The sequence below is a fragment of the Microcebus murinus genome, chromosome 4 (genome assembly GCF_040939455.1).
Source record: "Microcebus murinus isolate Inina chromosome 4, M.murinus_Inina_mat1.0, whole genome shotgun sequence".
In the NCBI taxonomy this organism is placed as follows: domain Eukaryota; kingdom Metazoa; phylum Chordata; class Mammalia; order Primates; family Cheirogaleidae; genus Microcebus; species Microcebus murinus.
Window position 1 is genome coordinate 93696540 of NC_134107.1, and position 21273 is coordinate 93717812.

Consider the following 21273-nt stretch of genomic DNA (forward strand, 5'->3'; position numbering starts at 1 on the left):
TCATAGAAGCAGAGAGTAGAATGGTTTTTACCATTCTACTGAAATGTTGAAGGTGGATAGTATGGGAAGATGTTAGTCAGAGTGTTCAAAGTTTTAGTTAGACAGGATAAATAAATTCTAGAGCTCTATTGTCCAGCATGGCGGCTATTAATAATAATGTATTGTATACTTGAAAATTGGTAAGGGATTTTAAATGTTCTCATAAAAAAATTATGTGAGGTGATAGGTTAATTAGCTTTATTTAATCATTCTACAATGTATAGATTTATCAAAATATTACATGGTACATCGTTACTATATATAATGTTTATTTGTCAACTAAAAAACAAATAAATTCTTTTAACAAAACCTTTTTATTACTCCCAAGAGAAACTCTGTAATCATTAAACAAGAACTCTCCATTCCTCACTCCCTGTGAAGGCATTCTTAACTGCCCTGGGCTAAACTTGTTACAATCTCTTTTACTTATCTATGGAGTTCTACTTACGTAACTGTTTAATTATTCACTTTTTGCACTATAAGTTTACATGTTTATACCTCTGTCTAGACTGAACTTCTTGGAAATATAATCATATCAGCTGCAAATAACATTTGTGTGTCTTCTTAGTTCATTAAATTATTAGTATTAAGATCAATAAAGAGAGCAGAGAGTGTCTTTATTTATCATAGTAGCCAATAAGGTAGATCTTTTTATCCACTTGGCTGAATCTAGACAGGCAAAAGACTAAAATATTGACAAATCCAATCATAAAAAATACTGAAAAAAATTATAATTGAGTATTTAGGAAATGAAAGTGTGGAGAACAGTCTAAGATTAGAAGCAATGGAAGTAAATCACAAGGGAGTTTTTCAGTGCTTTAACTATAAATACTTAACTATTAAATACTTCTAAAAATGTCAAGCAATGAAGTGGTAAAAATATTTCCTGCAAAACTGAGAAACTAAATGTTAAGATGGTTATTACATGAAGAACTGAGACATAAAAAAACATTAAAATCCAAGTAAAAAATTAGAAATAAACAATTCAGAGGAGAAAAATATATTAGTAAAACAAATATTTGATGGAAAATAAAGTTGGAACACACTGATATGAAAATAAATGTAATTTAAAATTATAGCAAGCCTCCATTTTCACCAAACTATTTAATATAGTTTTAATGACAATATTCTATAATTTAACCCCCCAAAATTTAAATGGATGAATTTTTTTGAGGTAGAGTTAGTCAACTGAGGTACATGAGGACAGTTCTTTTCTCTAGGTGACCATGAAGTTATCCAAAATCCTTTCAGGTGAATTTTGTATGAATCTTTCATTCAGACAACAATCTAATTATTAGAATATAATATACATGAGTTTACATAATTGTTTTGGCGAAACTAAATGTCCTGTTTCAGAAAAATCTTTCATAGTACTTATGGCAGAGGAAGTAGTATACTTGGACTTCAAGCCTTTCTGTACAAATATCAAACAGCAGTCAACTATTAAAAAAAAACAAAACAAAGCAACAGCCAAACAAGCCAATGACCAAACAGGGGTAGGTTTTCAACCCTGACTGTCTCTCATGTCATTTTAGTATGCTGTCCACTGGCTAAATGTACCTCAAACCAGAACAGATTTTAAATTGGTAACAATTTCTTCAGTTACTTCATTGTCTAGGTGAACATGATGGCATTTGTTGTCCCCTAAACAAATATTTCAATTGACTGAATCTTTCAGTACTCTACTTAAGGAGCATTGTTCATAACACTTTGTTTGCTACAATGACCAGTGAGAGATTGGTGTGGCACAATGGGTAGTCTTACACTTTGCTGGTGGCAACATAAATTCCTATCCTGAGAATATGTTTGACAATCAAGATTAATACTATGTTCTTTGACTGATTGATACTTAGTTTAATAATATATGATCTGATAATTCCATCCCTAGGAATCTATCATGAAGAAGTAATCCTATATATGAAAAGTTAGAAAATATCCAAATGTTATGTAAAGTGCAAACAAATAGATATAACCCAATTGTCCAATCTTATTGCTACACAACCCATGTTGCCTCTTCTTGATGGAATACTATGCAACCATTACAAATAATGATCATGAAAATTATGTATCAATATGAACATGTTTATAGTATGTTATATTAGGGGGAAAAGTGTTAACATTATATATTTAATATGATTACAACTAGGTAAGATATATGCATGGAAAGAAAAAGTGAACATAATAAATGAAACATATCTTAAAGACAGCAAAACTTAGATAGGATCATATTTTCTAAAGTTTGCTTCGTTTTCCACATTGTCTCTATGTGATATGATTACAGGACTTTTATAAAGAAAAGATAAGTCAAGTGCGAACAGCAAAGGGAAGAACTATAAAATTTAAATGTGAAATAATATCTATTATATCTTGTTAATTTTTAAGCCAATGACTCTTAAAAGAAACCATTTGCTGGCAGCAGCAGAAGTCACCCTACGTGGAAATCAATTCCTGTGATTCTGTAACTGAAAACCAGTTAGTTTTGACTTTTTATATGTAATTTATCACACTGAAAGGTGTAAAATGAACCATAATAATTTATATTGAAAAGCAGCGCCAATTATTTGTTGATAATATATTCTTTCCCCCCTCAATACTTCAGTTCTTGTTCAGCTTGAAAAGCGATATCACCCTGAACCAATGGATGTGCCAGTACCTCTTCCACAGGTAAAGAGGCTTTCAAATACAATAATACACACAAAGAGGTAGACAGGCTCAAACTAAACTGCCTCATAGCTTTGCCTAATCAAGCTCCCTTATCATGTCAGTTAATATTGATTAAGTTACAACAAGGTCCTCAAAGTCAGTTCAGCTGGTAGTGTGTTCACAGGGCCCCACACAAGTCAGAATTCTAGAACTATTTGTTAATAGGAGTATAACCAGTGAAGCACTTTATATTTGCCTATAGTTCTCCATGGCTTGTAGTACTTCCAGATTCAGTAGTTTTTTATAGACCACTATTTTCTATAATGTGTTCTGTGGAATTCCAATCCTACACAGTATTAATAGAAGCTATGCCAAAAAAAAGTGGTGAATGGTACCATTGTTCGGTCTGCTTTATATTTTGTATCCAATGGATCAAGTCCTATAAGTTGTACCTCCCAACTATCTCCTAAATTCAGCCATTTCTGTCCACTGCTGCTGCCTCTGTTCTTATATAAGCTATCACTGTGCATCAGTTAAATCATCACAATGATCTCCGGAGCTGGTTTCCCTGCCCTCAATCTTGTTACACACCATCTATTCTCCACACTGCAACTACACTAATGTTTTTAAAATAAAGATATGTCTTTTACTTTTCCTTGCTTAAAAACCTTAAGATGACCCCACACCTCTAAGGGTGAAATCCAAACTCTTTACTATGTTTGCAAGGACTTGCCTATCTCTGTGGCCTTTTGCTCTCTGTATTCAAACTGAACTCCTCTATTCCACAAATAGACCACATTCTGACTAAACTCCGACATTTCACAAGTCTTGGTTTAGGCATCATTTCCTCCAGAAAACATTCCGTAACACTGGGTGGAGTTCTAGTCCCATATTTTTCTATTGCATTTTGTTCTCCCCCAACCTAACACTTATTGCACTATTAATTTTCTAATTTATTTTTTCCCTTTCTCTTTCTCCCTCACTTCCCTTCCCCAGCCAATTTATTTTGAATATCCTTTGCTAAATTGTAAGTTCTGTGAAACATTAACTGTAACTATTTTTCATCATTCATTCATCCCATTTATAAATAGCACCTTCTGTATTCCAGACAAGCTCTAGGGATTGGGAATTAACATTCCAATGGGATAGAAAGAAAACAAACAAAGAAACAAATAGATTTGTAACAGAAAATCATCAGGAGTCAGGGATTTGAAGGTGATGCTTGATGCTATTTTAAGAGGATAGTCAGGTAAGGCCTGTCTTGAGCAGCAGCCTGAATGAAGTGAAGGAGTAAACTGTGTGAATTTTGGAGAAATACCATTCTTGAGAGAGAATAGGACCTGAGGCAAGAACACGCGGGAATGTTCCAGGAACGGTAAGGGTGGCTGGTGGGGCTGGGATGCAGTGAGTGAGGGAGAGAGGAGGTCCCAGCTGTGTATGACAGGAAGCTGTTGAGAGCCACACTTTGTCTCACAGGCCTAGCACAATGCCTAACACTAAAAAGGTTCTCAATAACTGTTGAATGAAAAAAAATAAGTGAAATACAATCTGGGAAAATAATTAAAGTTAAGTGTATTTCTCTGCAGCAGGAATTTTCAGAAACTTGGATACACGCCCCTTCAAGCAGGGATAGAGCATACAACATTTCCCAAACTTATTTGGCCACAGAACATTTATTCTGTGGATCATTTTTAGAAACTTTGGTTCTACAGTTTGGGAATGGCTGCTGTAGAAAGGCCATGGTTTTCTAATATGTGTTTAGAAGAACAACCTGGGTAACACCATATCCCGGAACTTCAAGTTCAAATCCAATTTAAACATTGTGATGCCACAGGGGGCTGGGCACATCTGACCCCACACCTCTCCAAAAATTCCCTTCCACCCTTCTCTCACTTTCACTTTTTTGGTTCTCTTGATCAAGGTCTAGAAAACTCCCTTTATCCTATTTCTCAGCTAACAGAAGCTGGGCTTTTTCAAATATATTTTTATGACAAAGCCAAGGAAAAATGATCATGGAGACATGGAGGTCTTCCTGTCTTGAAGGTCTCAGAGCCATGTCTTAAGTCTAAGGGACAGGAGGGCACCTGTGCCTGATTCCATACTTCCTGATGGCCACATCTGGCTCCCTCTCGAGGTGGTCCTCATGGCAGCCTGGATTGGAGCAGCCATCCTTGCACAGTCTCTTGGCTGTGGCTCAGGAAATCCACAGTCTCTGGTCTGGACGACCGGCATATATTTTGGGTCCTAATCATGCTTCTCCAGTTGGCTGTGCTCATGGCAATAATCGTGATAACAACCTACTTTATTTCCCAATAGACACATTTCCTTCCTAGATCCCCTGCCCTATCCAAGTTGTCAAGTTTTTTTCCTCAATGCATGGAATTAGATATTCCAATCTCCTCACAGGGGATTTAGTGCATAGGCAAGTAGTTGACTTCACAGGTGATTACACAGTCAAGAACTCTCATGGCTATGCTATTGCTAAGCGCTAAGGCCCCCTCCTAGGCCCAAGCCTAGTTCTGTGACATGTTTTCTTCTTGTGAGTCCAGGGACTAAGCCTGTTTCTCTTTCATATGTAACATAGTCAAGTGGACCTTTGAACAACACAGGGTTGAACTGCACATGTCCACTTATATTGGATATTTTCCAACAAAACGTGGATTAAAAATGCAGTATTCATGCAATGCAAAACCTGCATATGTGGAGGACTGACTTTTTGTATACTTGGGTTCCGTAGGGCCTACTATTGGGTTTGATCTATGGATACCTGGGTTTGAGTATGAGCGGATTTTAGTATTTGTGCTAGGAGCCCCCGGGGTATACTGAGGGTTGGCTGTGAATACATTTTCTCACTAGGGTTCCCTCTCCCAACCCTGGCTTCTGAATCAGAGATGCTACCTCCTTAGCTACTCACTTCTTCAAAGTTAAAAAAAAGTATTTTTATTTTTAATTTGTTTTATGGATAATAATGATAGAAAAATAAACAAAGGGTTACCGCATAAGAAGACATCATACAGGCAACACAGTTGTTTACAATTCTTTCAGTTTCTGTTGTGATCTGACCATACAGAACTCCCTCCTAAAAGTGTGATGCACACATTCACAATTACAAAAACAAGAGACATTAAAATGAATGCCTTCATACCATGAGTACATATTCTTAATACTTTAATGTACCATCAAAGTTTGGCTTTGGTAACCAAATTTACAAGGTAGCCAGGTCTTGGTCTCTGTTATCATCCTCTACTTGACCTGTGATAAGTATGGGAGAATAGATGTTTGACCAGGTTCAAATTTCCCACTGAGACAAATTTTAATCTTGTGGCACAGATAGGTCTTATGGGATCCTTAGTAATATAATAATTGCAGTTATTTGGTGAACGCCTACTATCTGTCAGGCTTTATGCTGGATGCCTTCCTTCTGTTATGCCATTAATCCTCAGTAAAACACTCTGGAGTGACTATGGTTATGCTTGTTTTACAGATGAGGCCATTTAAGCACAGACATTAAATAGTTTGGCCAAAGTCACATGCCTAGTGAGTTGCAGAGTCAGAACTGGAATCCTAAGTGACCTTAAAGTCAATGGGCCATAGTACTGCCACCACGACTCTACCACTCCACACACCCGCCCTGACTGCTCAGTTGTTTGGTTCTCTGGCCCCCTTAATGAGAGGGATAGTATTCTCGACCTAAAAACTTCTTTCCTGGGATTCAGGCCATCCAATCTTGGAAAATACTTCATTTGTCCCTCCTGGAGGTTTTTTGGGTCTGGCTCTGAAAGTTCTACCTCTCTCCACATTCATTTCTTTCTGATAGAATGGATTTGATTTGACTGGATGTAGCCATCAGCTTCATTGTTAGGATGGATACCTTGAGGTGCAGATCACTGTGCTGGGCATGTAGAATATTATAGAGAATAAGATTGACCTGATTTCTACTCTCAAGGAGATACTTGGCTCTGGAAAAGAGATTCCTGGGGACTTGTGAAGGTGAGGAGTAGATGAAGATGAAACTGGAGAGGGAGACATTCGCAGGAGGTTTGTATGCTGGTTAGGGAGCTTGATTCTCATCCTGTAGGGTGATGATGGAAAGTCATGAAAGATTCTGCACAGGAGAATAAAACAGGCAACACAGAGGTTGTATCGGGGTGGGATACATAGGGGCAGAAAGATAATATTATCAAAATCTAAAACAGGATTCTCAAAGTAATGTCCCTTGGCCATTAGCTTTGGCTTTGCCCCAAAGCTTATTAGAAACTCAAATTCTTGAGCCTTGCTCCAGAACTATTGAATCAGAGTTGTAACAAGTACTGCAGGTAATTCTAATGCACACTCGAGTTGGAGAAGCACTGGCCTAGGAAAAGGTGGATGAGGGCCTGAACTACTACAGGGGCAAAGGTGGAGGGTTAATTTATGGCAGAGAATCATATAGGAGGCAAAATGAAAGGATGGGTAGATAGATGATTTGACATATCGGACAGGAGGGTGAGTGACTCTCTCTGCATCTCTAGATCCCCTGACAGAGGAAGAGTTTTCCAGAATCCTGACTCATTTATTTCCCCAGAATACCTTACATATATAAAAATAATGAAAAAAAGTATTTGCAAAGAGTTAAGAGTGGTTCAATCCATCTAAATTAGTGATTCTCAGTTTACTATATGGTCAAATAATTAAGTTAATTTGTTTTCCTTCTTCTTGAAGGTCCAACACAGGGCTTGAAATTATGAAGAACTTGACCTCCATCGAGGTCATCCCGCGTAAGAGTAAGTCTAGTCTGCTGTTACCTGCCATGATCAAAATTGACTCATTTAAAGGACATTCTTACTTGGAGAGACATTTATTCCACATTAACCATTTTGATCTCTCATTTTGGGGGACAATTGAATCAAACACCTTGAGTTTTAAAGATGGGATTTCAAGTAGTATATTAATCAGGTTTTTTTGAAGAGCAAAATCTATTTTCCTGTTTACTTACTGGGGAAGTTATTATTTCCACTTTCTAAATAAAAGAAACCTAAATGTCTTCTGGATGATTAGACATTAACTACCCATCAGGAAATAAATGAGCATTCCCCACCAAAAAAAAAAAAAAAAAAGATGGGATTTTATTCTTGGAAATTATTTTCGTTATCAATTTAAGGCAATTTCCACTCTGAGTAAGATAGAAAAGTCTAGAGAAACCACTAATTTCAGCTACTCCTTTTGACAATGTACAGGTTATTTGTATTTAAACTTGAGATTTAATTTCCAAAAGCCAATGATTGGGTATTGGTGCTATGTGAAAATGTCTCAGATAAGCTTCACAGATTCAGAATTAGGAAATTTCTTTACTGGTTTCTAATTTCTCTTATAAGCCAAATTATCTCTCCTAAAGTTCTATAAACTAGCAATTTCTGTGGATTTTTTTCAGTTTAATCACATGAACTTTAGTGGTCAACACAAAACCATTTCATTCATAAAAGTGACATTTCTGCTAAACTAGAATTAAAGTGAATTTAATTTAATTTATTAAAATTAAGTTTTATTAAATTTATTAAAATTAATAAGTTTTATTAAATTTATTTAATAAAATAAAATTTAATTAAATTTAAATAAATTTAATTAAATTAAAAAATTGAAATACATTTTATTAAATTTATTAAATTAATAAATTTATTAATTTATTAAAGTGACTAATTTAATTTAAGCAAATGACTTCCATTATAACAATCAGTAGGGTATACATTACCCATTTCCCCTTTTTCATGAACTCGACAAATGTTTACTGAGGACCTACTATATACAAAGAACTTTGCTAAACTCTGTGGAAAACATAGATACAAATAAATCATGAACTCAGTCCTAAAGTTCCCATTCTGTGAAAAAGACAGATCCCTTCTCTGCTGGATCAACCATCATCCATGCCCGACTTTTACAGTGAAGAAAGTTCTTAGACTCTTGAGGCAACCTGAAAACTCATAACACCTCTTCTGTTTCCCTCTCACCTGGACAGTAATTGCTAGCAAAGTCAGGTCATTTCTTAGAAGATAATGCGAGACTTTTATTTTTGGAACCACTTATAAATCTGATATAATTCAATATGAACAAATGTAAGTTCCTAAACTTACACCACAAAACCCCAAAATGCAGGTAGATGACAAAGAAGATGTGCTTTTCTAGTGGCGAATATAAAAGTGGCCTCGGAATCTTACCTGGGAGAAAGATCTCTAAGAGTCAGTAAATACAGTGTAGTGTCCAGAACAATGAGGTCAAGATCCTACTTTTTTAGTTTTTTTATTGCATTAGTGAGACCACACTGAGAATATTACATTCAGTTCTATATTCAACAATAAAGCATTAAAAGGTTTTTTTTTTAATTGACCAGAGAATGTAATTCTGGTACACACAAAATAAACAATGTGTGACACTAGTTTCATAAACGTGTTCACGCTTTTTTCATGGATACCTAGTTTGAGGAAGAGGAGATTTACAGTTCAGCAAGGCCAATATCACTGGGGTAATATTCAGCTGGGCCTCTGAGCCCTGCTATTTCACAGCCTCACATTTTCTCCTGACTTTGGCTAGCTGGCTCACAGTTGAGTGGCTTTGGGGAAAAACTGAGGCCCAGGGAGACATTGTCATTGCACCAGAGAAAACTGATCCCCTCTCCAATAAAAAACGATTCAGTGAGAACTTTTAATTCACTCCTTTCACATGATCTTGTTAAATAAATATCTGTGGAAGCCAGGAGGGCAGAAATAGAGTTAAAAAGAAGGGTGGAAGGGAAAGAGAAAAAGGAGGGCAAAAATGAAGAAAGTGTTTCCATCATAATTTCTGGTAATAGAAATTACTTACTGTGGGGATTTTTATTGCCAGGGAATGAGAACATCAAACAGAAATGTCAGATTGGAATGAAAACACCTTTCCCCAGTGGTTATACTTTGAACAGAAGGTGGATTACAGCATTTTGCAAACAGACCAAGTTCAATGCAACAAAAAATATAAATGACTGCTTGGAAAGAAAACTTATTTACCTCATGGGAGATTCTATGTGTTACTTTTAAAAAGTTGTGAAAAGTATGTATTTATATTTAACTTTTATATTTAATTATATTTAACTGATATTTAACTTTTGAAGGTTTAAAAAATAATAATTGGAATTCTTTGCTTTCCTTTTCTAGTGCTTGTTTTTAGCATTTTATAACTTGCCAAACTTTTGGCTTTGAGCCTTTAATAACAAGTTAAATTTTATATTTTTTGTTCATGTATGTTAACATTTTTCTTTCTCTTCATGTATTCTGATAAAAATTCAAATTTTTGTTAAGATTTCAGTGCATCTGGTAAAATTCTCTACTTCACATAGGTGGCAATGGTCTAGTTAGGAGTGGCCTTGGTTAGAATTTTACATATGTTGTATGCATTTAAAATTACGTCATTTTCTTTTTGTTAAAAGATTTGTTGATTTGTTTTCCATCAGCCTTAAAATGTTTTGCTCATCATGGAACTGGGATCTTTAAAACACATGTTCTTCTGGGTAGTGAATGAAATATTTTGATACAGTGGAAAAACATGGTCTTCCATTTATTAGCCAAAAGCTGTTCTCGGTGAAAGATCAAAACTATATCTCACGGGAAATTGACCGGGTAGCAGAAGACAGTAACACAGCCACTGTCATTACCCTTGGTCAACACTTCAGACCCTTTCCCATCATCATTTTCAACCATAGGGCCATCAATATTCAAAAAGCCATTGACTGTCTATTCTTGTGAAGTCCAGAGACCAAGGTGATACTTAAAACCGAAAACACCAGGGAAATACATCAAAATGCAGAGATGTTTAGTGACTTTCATGACTATATTCAGAATCTTATCAGGAGGGACATTTTTGTTGATCTCAGTGTGATATTATCGATGCTGGAGACATGATAATTGCATATTGCACTAATAAAGTCCATCCACCTGGTTATGTGATTGAAAATCAGGTTGACATGTTCTTAAACTACATTTGCTAGAGGAAAAATACAGAAAAATAGCACTAGATATTCTCTATAAATGATCTCACATATACTGCAAGGATAGTTTATTGCAATCCAAAGTTTGAAGAAAACAAATTAAAAATTTTATTATAGTCAAATATACATATCATAAAATTTACCATTTAAATAATTTTAAGTATATGATTCAGTGACATTAAGTATATTCACAATATTGGGCAACTATCATCCCAGGTATCTCCATATTGCTTTCCAAAGAAGTTGAACTAGTTTGCAGTCGACCAGCAGTGTAGGAGTGTTCCTCTCTCTCTGCATCCACGCCAGCATTTATTGTTTGGGGACTTTTTGATGAAAGCCATTCTCACTGGAGTTAACTGATATCTCATTGTCGTTTTGATTTCCATTTCCCTGATGATTAGAGATGTTGAGCATTTTTTTATATGTTTGTTGGCCATTCTTCTGTCTCCTTCTTTTTTTTTATTTCGGCATATTATGGGGGTACAGATTTTAAGGTTTCAATAAATGCCCATTTCCCCCCCTCCCCCGACAAGTCTGAGTCTCCAGCATGACCATCCCCCAGATGGTGCACATCTCACTCATTATATATGTATATACCCGCCCCTCCCTCCTCCCACCTGCCCAATACCCTATTACTGTAGTACCTATGTGACCACTTAGGTGCTGTTCAGTTAATACCAATTTGCTGGTGAGTATATGTGGTGCTTGTTTTTCCATTCTTGGGAAACGTCACTTAATAGTATGGGTTCCAGCTCTAACCAGGAAAATATAAGATGTGCTATGTCACCATTGTTTCTTAGAGCTGAATAGTACTCCGTGGTATACATATACCATATTTTATTAATCCATTCTTGGATTGATGGGCACTTGGGCTGTTTCCACAGCCTTGCAATTATGAATTGTGCTGCTATAAACATTCGAGTGCAGGTGTCTTTTTTATAGAGTGTCATTGGATCTTTTGGATAGATGCCCAGCAATGGGATTTCTGGGTCAAATGGTAGATTCACTTGTATCGCTTTAAGGTATCTCCATATTGCTTTCCACAGAGGTTGAACTAGTTTGCAGTACTACCAGCAGTGTAGAAGTGTTCCTCTCTCTCCGCAACCACGCCAGCATTTATTGTTTGGAGACTTTTTGATAAAGGTCATTCTCACTGGAGTTAAGTGATATCTCATTGTGGTTTTGATTTGCATTTCCCTGATGATTAGAGATGTTGAGCATTTCTTCATATGTTTGTTGGCCATTCTTCTGTCTTCTTTAGAAAAATTTCTGTTCAAGTCCTTTGCCCACTTTTTAATGGGGTTATTTGATTTTTTCTTCCTGATTTTCGTGAGTTCTAAGTATATTCTAGTTATCAGTCCCTTATCGGATGCATAGGATGCAAAAATTTTCTCCCATTCTGTAGGTTGTCTGTTTACTTTCATGACTATTTCTTTGGCTGTGCAGAAGATTTGTAGTTTGATCATGTCCCATTTATTTATTTTTGTTGCTGCTGTGATTGCCTTTGGGGTCTTCTTCATAAACTCTTTGCCTAGGCCGATGTCTAGGAGAGTGTTTCCAACTTTTTCCTCTCGAATTCTAATAGTTTCATACCTTAGGTTTAAGTCTGTTATCCAGCGTGAGTTGATTTTTGTGAGAGATGAAAGGTGTGAGTCCTGTTTTAGCCTTCTACAGGTGGCTATCCAGTTTTCCCAGCACCATTTATTGAAAAGGGATTCTTTTTCCCAGCGTATGTTTTTGTCTGCTTTGTCAAAGATTAGATGACTGTATGAGGATGGTTTTATATCAGGATTCTCACATCTGTTCCACTGGTCCATATTCCCGTTTTTGTGCCAATACCATATTGATTTAATTACTATAGCTTTGTAGTATAGTTTGATATCTGGCCTATTAATGCCTCCCATTTTGTTTTTGTTGCCTAGAATTGCTTTTGATATTTGGGGTCTTCTTTGGTTCCATACGACGCGTAAAATTATTTTTTCTATATCTGTGAAGAATGCTGATGGGATTTTAATAGGTATTGCATTGAATCTGTAGATCAGTTTGGGTAGTATAGACATTTTGATGATGTTGAGTCTGCCGATCCATGAGCATCGTATGGATTTCCATCTGTTTACTTCCTCTGCTATTTCCTTCCTCAGTGTTTCATAGTTCTCCCTGTAGAGGTCTTTTACCTGCTTGGTTAAGTATATTCCTAGGTACTTTAATTTCTTTGTTGCTATTGTGAAGGGAATTGAGTCTTTGATTTGGTTCTCAATTAGATTGTTGTTGGCGTATATGAATGCCTCTGATTTCTGTGTATTGATTTTGTATCCTGAGACTTTACTAAATTCATTGATCAGTTCCAGGAGTTTCTTGGTTGAATCTTTGGGGTTTTCTAGATATAATATCATATCATCAGTAAACAGTGAAAGTTTGATGTCTTCTGCCCCTATTTGGATACCTTTAATTCCATTTTCCTGTCTGATTGCTGTAGCCAAGACTTCTAGCACTATGTTGAACAGAAGTGGAGATAGTGGGCAGCCTTGTCTGGTTCCTGTTCTAAGTGGGAATGATTTCAATTTTTCCCCATTCAGTATGATGTTGGCTATGGGTCTGTCATATATGGCTTGTATCATTTTTAGGTATGTCCCTTCTATGCCTATTTTCTTTCATGAAAGGGTGTTGAATTTTGTCAAAAGCTTTTTCTGCATCTATTGAAAAAATCATGTGGTCTTTGTTTTTGCTTCTGTTTATGTGGTGAGTTGCATTTATAGATTTACGTATATTGAACCATCCCTGCATCCCTGGGATGAAGCCCACTTGGTCGTGATGGATTATTTTTTTGATAAGCATCTGGATTCGGTTAGCTAAGATTTTGTTGAAAATTTTTGCATCTATATTAATAGGGATATTGGTCTGTAGTTTTCTTTTTTTGTTGCATCCTTTCCTGGTTTTGATATCAGAGTAATATTTGCTTCATAAAAGGTGTCCGGGAGGTTTCCATTCTTCTCGATGTTGTGGAATAGTTTGTGCAAGATAGGTATTAGTTCTTCTTTGTAAGTGTGGTAAAATTTGGGTGTGAAGCCATCTGGACCGGGACTTTTCTTTTTAGGGAGACATTTAATTGCTGTTTCTATTTCAGCTGTTGAGATTGGTCTGTTTAGGGAATCTATTTCTTCCTGGTTGAGCCTAGGGAGGCTGTGTGTTTCTAGAAATTTGTTCATTTCCTCCACCTATTCCAGTTTGTGTGCATAAAGGTTTTTGTAGTATTCATAAATTATATCTTGTATCTCTTTGGGATCAGTTGTGGTATCTCCTTTTTTGTTCCTGGTGGAGCTTATTAGAGATTTCTCTTTTCTGCTTTTTGTTAGCTTAGCCAATGGTGTGCCAATTTTGTTTATTTTTTCAAAGAACCAACTTTTTGTTTTATTAACCTCCTGAATAGCTTCCCTGTTTTCAATTTCATTTAGTTCTGATTTGATCTTGTTGATTTCACTTCTTCTGCTGGGTTTGGTGTTGGTCTGTTCTTTTTTTTCCAGCTCTTTGAGTCATTTCGTTAGATTGTCTATTTGTGATCTTTTTGTCTTTTGGTTATAGGCATTTATGGAGATAAACTTTCCTCTCAGAACTGTTTTAGCTGTGTCCCAGAGGAGTTGATAACTTGTCTCTCCATTGTCTTTTTCTTCATAGAATTTTTTTATTTCCATCTTGATTTCTTCATTTATGAAGTAATCACTTAGTAGGAGGTTGCTTAATTTCCACGTTTTTGTGAAGAAATGTGAGTTTCTGTTAGGGTTGATTTCTAGTTTTATTCCACTGTGATCTGAGAAGGTACATGGTATGATTTCTCTTTTTTTAAATTTCTTGAGATATACTTTGTGTCCTAGGATATGGTCAATCTTAGAGAATGTCCCGTGAGCTGATGAGAAGAACGTATATTCAGTGGATTTTGCGTAGAATGTCCTGTAGATGTCAGTCAGACCCAATTGTTCTAGAATTTTGTTTAAGTCCATTATTTCTTTATTAATTTTCTGTTTGGAGGATCTGCCGTGTGCCGTCAGTGGGGTGTTGAAATCTCCGGTGATTATGGAGTTGCTATTAATCAATTTGCTTAGATCCAGTAAGGTTTGCCTTATGAATCTGGGTGCACCTAAGTTGGGTGCATATATATTTAAAATTGTTATCTCTTCTTGTTGAACTGTGCCCTTCACAGTTCATTATATAATTAACCATTATATAATGACCCTCTTTGTCTTTCACAACTTTTGTTGGTTTAAAAACTAAATCATCTGAATTTAGAACTGCCACGCCAGCCTTCTTTTGGCTTCCACTTGCTTGGAATACTGATCTCCACCCTTTTATTTTTAGTCTATATGCATCCTTGCAGGTTAGATGTGTTTCCTGAAGACAGCATATACTTGGTCTGTATTTTCTTATCCATTCAGCCAGCCTATGTCTCTTGAGTGGAGAGTTTAAGCCATTCACATTTATTGAGAGAACTGATAGGAATGGTAGATTACTGTTCATTCTGTTGGGTTGGATGTTGTTGCTTTGATTTCTCTCTTGAGCCATTGTAATATCTAGCCTTTAATCTTTGGGTTTTGGTTGTTTTTATATTCATATGTTTTTATTATGGTGTTCTGTGCGTAACACTGTTTGAGTACTTCTTGTAGGGCTGGTCTTGTCTTGGTGAATTCTCTGAGCCTTTGCTTGTCTGAGAATGCCTTTATTTCTCCTTCATATATGAAGCTTAGTTTTGCAGGGAATAAGATTCTAGGCTGGGCATTGTTTTGTTTCAGAAGAGTGAGAATGGGGCCCCAGTTTCTCCTTGCTTGTAAAGTCTCATTAGAGAAATCTGGTGTTATTCGAATTGGCTTTCCCTTGTATGTCACTTGCTTCTTTCTTCTTACAGCTCTTAGAAGGGCCTCTTTAGTTGATATTTTGGTCAGTCTTATGACTGCATGTCGTGACGTCTTCCTGTTTGCATTGAATCTCCCAGGGGTCCTCTGAGCTTCTTGAACATGTATATTGAGAGTTTTAGCAAGGCCTGGGAAATTTTCCTCTATTATATCTTCAAATAGCTTGTCCAACCTGTGAGTGTTGTCTTCTTCCCCTTCTGGTAACCCTATGACCCTCACATTAGGTTTCTTCACATAATCCCACATCTCTTATAGGCTTTGCTCTTTTCTCTTGTTTCTCTGCTCTATTTGTGACTGATTTATTTAATTGGAGGGTGTTCTAGTTCTAAGTTGAAATGCTCAATTTTTCCTCATTCAGTATTATGTTGGCTGTAGGTTTGTCATATATGGCTTTTATGATTTTAAGGTATATTCCATCTATGCCTATTTTGTTGAGAGTTCTTATCATAAAAGGGTACTAAATTTTGTCACGTGCCTTTTCTGCATCCGTTGAGATGATATATTCAGACGTTTTTGCTTCTGTTTATGTTATAAGTCACAGTTATGGATTTATGTATGTTGAACCATCCTTGCATCCTGGAATGAAGCCCATGTGGTAGATTATTATTTTGATGTGCACCTGAATTTGGTTTGCTAGAATTTTATTGAGAATTTTTGCATCTATATTCATAAGGGATTTTGGTCTGTAATTTTCTTTTTTTGTTGCATCCTTTCCTGGCTTTGGTATCAAGGTGATACTGGCTTTGTAGAATGAGCTGGGGAGGATTCCTTCCTTATTATGTCTTCTTGTCAAATTGCTTCCTTTGCCATTGTATAATGGCCATTTTTGTCTTTCTTTACTATTGTTGATTTTAAGTCTATGATATCTGATATGAGAATGACTACATCAGCTTTCTTTTGGTTTCCATTTTCATGGAATATTTTTTTCTATCCCTTCACCTTGAGTCTGAACAAATCCTTGTGGATTAGATGTGTTTCCTAGAGACAGCAGATACTTGGCTTATATTATTTTATTCATTCAGCCAAGCTATATCTCATAAGTGTAGATTTCAAGCTGTTCATGTTCATTGACAAAATTGATGAGTGGGGTGGATTTCTGTTCATCCTACTGTATAGAACCTTATTTCTTTGTTTTACCTCTTGAGCCATTATGGTATATGGGCTCTGAGCTTTAGCTCTTGGGTGATTTTACACTGGTGTGTGTCTATTGTGTTGGTCAATGTATAATGCAGATCAGAGTACTTCCTGCAAGGCATGTCTGGTCTTGATAAATTCCCTCTGTATTTGCTTGTCTCAGAAAGTCTTTATTTCTCCCTCATATAAGAAACTTAGTTTTTGTTGGATATTAACTTCTAGGTTTGTCATTATCCTGTTTGAGAAGACTGATAATGGGGCCCTAATCCCTTCTGGCTTGTAAGGTCTCAGTTGAGAAGTCTGCAGTTGGTCTGCTGCGTTGTCCTTTGTAAGTTACTTGATGTTTTCACCTTATAGCTTGCAGGAATTCCTTCTTCATGTTAACTTTGGCCAGTTCGATGACAGTGTGTCATGGTGATTTCCTCATAGCATTGAATCTCCCAGGTGTCTGTTGAGCTTCCTATACCTGGATATCTAAATTTCTAGCAAAACCAGGAAAGTTTTCCTCAATTATTCCCTCAGATAGGTTTTTTTCCAACCCTTGTGTATTTTCTTCATCACACTCAGAGATGTCTTTGGTTCTTATGTTAGGCCTCTGTACATAATCCTATAATTCTTGGGGGCTTTTTTCCCCCTCTTACTCTTCTGTTCTTTATCTTTGACTTCTGTACTTTATCAAAGGTGATGTCTTCAAGCTCTGAGATTCTTGCTTCTGCCTGATATAGCCTATTCTTAAAGATTTCCACTGTGTTTTGTATTTCCTTGATGAATATTTTATTTCCAGAAGTTCTGTTTGTTTTTTTGTAACAATTCAACTTCTTTAGTGAATTTTTCACTCAATTCCTGTATTATTTTCATGGTTTCTTTGTGTTGGGTTTCAATTTTCTCTTGTATTTCAAGAGGGATGAAAAATTACCTAATGGATACAATGCACGTTATCCATGTGATAGATACACTAAAAGCCCAAACTTCACCACTCTACAATATATCCATCTAACAAAACTGCACTTGTACCCCCTAAATCTATTGAAAATTAAAAAAAAAATCCTGGTATCTAAATATCTCATAATGTTTTGAATTTGAAGTGATAACATCAGGTTATTATGAATATTGACTACTGTTAATATACAATATTTGAGCAAGCTATTCAAAATCATAGAAATGTTTCTTTACTGGTATTATCAAACCTCTTTCAAAAACTCATTTATGCACAATTGAATGAAATGGGACTAGAAATCAATAGCAGAAGGAAAAAAGGAAAATCCACAAATATGTAGAAACTAAACAATGACCTGTTAGAACTAAGAAATGAATTCAGCAAACTTTCAGGATACAAAATCAAAACTGAAAGTCAGTGCATTTCTGTACACTAACAATGCCCAATCTGAAAAGGAAATTAAGAAAACAATTCAATTTCCTATAACATCAAAAAGGATAAAATACTTAGAAAGTATTTTTCACTTAACCAAGGAGGTAAAAGATGTGTACAATGAAAACTACAAGACATGCTTAAAAAAAATCTAAGAAGATACAAATGAATGGAAAGACATCCCATGCATATGTATTGGAAGACTTAAAATTGTTAAAATGTCATATTCAAAGCAATCTACAGATTCAGTGTAATTCCTATCAAAATTGCAATGGCAATTTTTGCAGAATTAGAAAAAAAATTGTAAAATTCATCTGGAATCTCAAAGGACTTCAAGCAGCCTAAACAATATTGAAAAAGAAGAACAAAGTTGGAGGCTCCATACTCCCTAATTTCAACATATACTTCAAAGCAACAGTAATTAAGATAATGCGGTACTGACATAAAGATAGATGTGTAGACCAATTAAACAGAATAGAAAGCCCAGAAATAAACTCCTGCGTATCTGGCCTAATGATTTTCAACAAGTGTGCCAAGACTACACAATTGGGAAAAAATAGTCTCTTCAACAAATGGTATTAGGAAAACTGAATATTCACACACAAAAGAATGAAGCTAGACTCTTACTTTACACCATATATAGAAATTAACTCAAAATGAATTAAAGACCTACATGTGAGACTTAAAACTATTAAACTTCTAGGAGAAAACAGAAGGGAAGAGCATTAGGACAATAATTTCTTGGACATGACACCAAAAACACAGGCAACAAAATAAAAAAGTCAAATGGGACTATATCAAACTTAAAAACTTCTGCACAGCAAAGGACACAATCAACAGAGTGAAAGGCAACCTACAGAATGGGAGAAAACAATTTCAAATCTTATGTCTGATAAGGGGTTGACTTCTAGAATATATAACGAGCTTCTACAACTCAACTAAAAACAACCAGATTAAAAAAGGAGTTGAACAGACATTTCTCCAAAGAAGATATACAAATGGCCAATATACACATGAAAAGATGCTCAACATCACTAATCAGTAGGGAAATGCAAATTAAAACCACAATGAGATACCATTTCACACTCATCCGGATGGCCACTGCCAAAAGAACAAAAAATGAGTGTTGGCAAGGATACGGAGAAGTTGGAGTCCTTGTACGCTGTACGTGGGAATGTAAAATGGTGCAACCATGTGGAAAATAGTACAGAGGCTCCTCGAAAATTAAAAATAGAACTGCCGTGCAATCCAGCAATTCCACTGTGGGTACATATTCAAAAGAATTCAAAGCAAGATCTCAAAGAAATCCACAATTTTTGTGGAAGCTTCATCAGCAGCCTGAGTACCTGGCAGCTTGTTGCTACCTTCACCTACTCTGGATCCAGTGAAACTAGATCTTTATGTCTCTTCTTCTACTACATTTCATGAAAAAAGGGATTCTGGTGTTCAATGAAGGTCACTCCATTTCCTACACGTTAGTTACCCCAGGAAGAAGGAAGGAGCAATGAGGGATGAAATAAAAATGCTCTGGAATAAAGGTGAGTATGTTTCCTGGATCTTTGATTCATCTCTGTTTTAATTATCTGAATCTCAGAAATATTATATAATATTGCCACTTTTCAAATATGTGGTCAGCGTATGTGGTGAAGGTGACTGAAGATTAAATGATGCTAAAGCAGAGAAAGCTCAGTGCCGCCCCTGTTGTCTGGAACATTTCAGCTCTGACCCAAAGCCACATATTCCAACAAGCCAAACAAAAGCTCTGTGATTAAGACCTGCCTTACTCAGGAGGCAGTTTGGTGTCAGGCCATTGCCACTTGATTATGCCCCGTGAGGCGCAGGCAGGTGCTCTTTCAATGTTCCATACTCTAAGCCAGGGATCCTCAAAACTTTTTAAACAAGGGGCCAGTTCACTGTCCCTCAGACTGTTGGAGGGCCGGACTATAGTTTAAAAAAAAACTATGAACAAATTCCTATGCACATATCTTATTTTGAATTAAAAAAACAAATGGGAATAAACACCCGCATGTGGGCCACAGGCCGTAGTTTGAGGACGCCTGCCTAAGCAGTTGATTCATGTATTTTTTCCCAGTGATAAAGAGCACTTTCTCTAAGAACAATTGTAATGAATAGTTTCTGTCTTTCTATATTTGGTGCTAGTTTATAGCAGGGGTCAGAAAACTAATAGTTGTCGGCCAAATCCAGCCCGCAACCTGTTTTTATACAGCCTGTGAGCTAAGAATAATTTTTTAACCTTTTTAAAAGTTTGTAAAAATAAAAAAGAGTATGTAGCCTGCAAGGCCTGAAATATTTACCATCCGACCCATTACAGGAAAATTTACTGACCCCTGATTTAGAGCCCTTCTAGACTGGTGCACCTGGCTACTGCCTGACTGACTCTCTTAATTTAACTCTTTTTGGTTTCACCATGAAGACCAGTTAAGGCTCATTTCTGACCTAGCTCACTTACCTGTCCTCTGTTTTACCATATCCCAGTGGTGTGTAGATAAATGTTTAACAACAGCTCCCTGGACATAAAACCCCTGATTGGTAGCATCTGCCAATTTCTGTGATGTAAATATTCCCCTCCGTGGCTGATTTTAAGTTACCAACACGATGTCATTGAACATGGAATGGGGAAGAGATGCATACAATCAGATCATGCTAGACAGTACTAGTTAACTTTAGTACACACCATTGCCAAAAGTTTTAAGGCATCTAGTATAATAGAGAGGATATCATCATCAGCTTGTTAAACATTCCTAAATTTAAACCCAATCTTCACCACTTAATGAGCTGGTTGATCTTCAATAAATCACTTAACTGCAATGAGTTTTGTTTTTTTTTTTTTTTTTCCTCATTTGCAAATCTGAGATAATGCCACACACCTTTCAGAGAAAAGGGTCTGGGAACAGTAAGAGTAGGTACAAATGAATATACTACACAGTTTCTGGTGCATACCTTCCCGCTTTCCCTTCACTGGCCCTACAGCAGGGCGGAGGTTTCCATTTCCCTCCTCCTTCATCTTCTTGACAGCTCTCTCTTTTTAAGCCACGACTGGATGTGGGCCCAGTGGATCCTCCTCCGGGGTTTGTTATGAAGGGTGAGGGTTACCGGAAGTATTTGGCCCCAGGAAAAGTTTGAGGCCTGAGAGAGTTGGCTGGATTTCCTAATGGCCAGGACCTGCAGGCATGTAC

General features: G+C 36.3%; 1 pseudogene; it reads left to right on the plus strand.

Moving 5' to 3' along the window:
- Window positions 1–4043: 4043 nt before the first annotated feature.
- On the plus strand, window positions 4044–10672 carry LOC105862029 (NXPE family member 2-like; annotated as a pseudogene).
- Window positions 10673–21273: the final 10601 nt, after the last annotated feature.